The sequence below is a fragment of the Trichechus manatus genome, unplaced genomic scaffold (assembly GCF_000243295.1).
Source record: "Trichechus manatus latirostris isolate Lorelei unplaced genomic scaffold, TriManLat1.0 scaffold00001, whole genome shotgun sequence".
NCBI classification, from domain to species: domain Eukaryota; kingdom Metazoa; phylum Chordata; class Mammalia; order Sirenia; family Trichechidae; genus Trichechus; species Trichechus manatus.
In genome coordinates, this window is record NW_004443937.1 from 40,638,403 (window position 1) to 40,640,369 (window position 1,967).

Below are 1,967 nucleotides of genomic sequence, written 5' to 3' on the forward strand. Positions count from 1 at the left end.
GATGGGTGTGTTCAGTTAGCAGCCAAGTGCTTAAACATCTTGCCACCAAGGCTCCTTCTTCTCAAATTAAAAGCATCTAAATACAAAATATGTTTTCTTATCCAATGTAGAGTGAGGCCTCCAGCTTATTCTCTTTATCAATTGCTTTGACAATTCTAGGTCATTTGCATCTCTATTTAATTTTAAAATCTGCTTTGTCAATTTCTACAAAAAAGATGACTAAAATTTAGATCGGCTTCTGTTCCATCTAGAGATCAACTTGGGGGGAACTGACATCTTAACGATGTTTAGTTTGAGAACTTGTGAACATGGTGTATCTCTCTATTTGTGTCTTCATTAAATTCTCAGCAATATTTTCAGTGTAAAGAACCCATTGCCATCGAATCGATCTCAGCTCATAGTGACCCTATAGGACAGAGTAGAAATGCTCCATAGGGTTTCCAAGGAGCGGCTGGTGGATTTGAACTGCTAACCAAAAAGGTTTTAACCACTACACCACCAGGGCTCCATTTTCAGTGTAGAAGTCCTAAATGTCATTGGTAGATTTTCTAAATATTTTGTGTTTTGGGGTACTACTGTAAATGGATTTTAATTTTTTTATTATACTTTAGATGAAGGTTTACAGAACAAACTAGCTTCTCATTAAACAGTACACATATTGTTTTATGACACTGGTTAACAACCCCACAACATGTCAACACTCTCCCTTCTCGACCTTGGGTTCCGTATTACCACTTCCCTGTCTCCTCCTGCTTTCTAGTCCTTGCCCCCAGACTGGTGTGGCCTTTTAGTCTCGTTTTGTTTTATGGGCCTGTCTAATCTTTGGCTGAAGGACGAACCTCAGGAGTGACATCATTACTGAGCTAAAAGGGTGTCCAGGGGTGATACTCTCGGGGTTTCTCCAGTCAGACCAGTAAATGTGGTCTTTTTTTAGTGAGTTATAATTTTGTTTGACATTTTTTTCCAGCTCTGTCCAGGATCCTCTATTGTGATCCCCGTCAGAGCAGTCAGTGGTGGTAGCCAGGCACCATCTAGTTAGTTGTACTGGACTCAGTCTGGTGGAGGCTGTGGTAGTTGTGGTCCATTAGTCCTTTGGACCAATCTTTCCCTTGTGTCTTTAGTTTTCTTCATCCTCCCTTGCTCCGGACAGGGTGAGACCAGTGGAGTATCTTAGATGGCCGCTCACAGGTTTTTAAGACCCCAGACGCTACTCACCAAAGTAGAATGTAGAACATTTTCTTTATAAATTATGTTATGCCAGTTGAACTAGATGTTCCCCGAGACCATGGTCCCCACAGCCCTGAGCTCAGCAATTTGGTCCCACAGGGAGTTTGCATGTGTCTATCGCGCTTCCATGACCTTGCCTTATACAAATTGTGCTGGCTTCCCCAGTATTGTGTACTGTCTCACCCTTCACCAAAGTTACTACTTATCTATTGTCTATTAGTGTTTTTCCATCCTGACCCCTCCCCTCCCTCATAACCATCAAAGATTGTTTCCTTTAGTGTGTAAACCTTTTCATGAATTTTTATAGTAGTGGTCTCATACAATATTTGTCCTTTTGTGATTGACTTATTTCACTCAGCATATGCGCTGCAGTTTCATCCACGTTGCATAGTACTCCGCGGTGTGTATGCACCATAGCTGTTTATCCATTCATCTGTTAATGGGCATCAAGGTTGTTTCCATTTTTGCTGTTGTGAACAATGCCGCAATGAACATGAGTGTGCACATGTCTATTTGTGTGACGGCTCTTATTTCTCTAGGATATATTCCTAGGAGTGGGATTGCTGGATCATACGGTATTTCTATTTCTAGATTTCTAAGGAAGCGCCATATCGTTTTCCAAAATGGTTGTATCATTTTGCATTCCTACCAGCAATGCATATGAGTTCCAATCTCGCTGCAGCCTTTCCAACATTTGTTATTTTCTGTTTTTTTGATTCGTGCCCTCTGGGAAGCCGGGA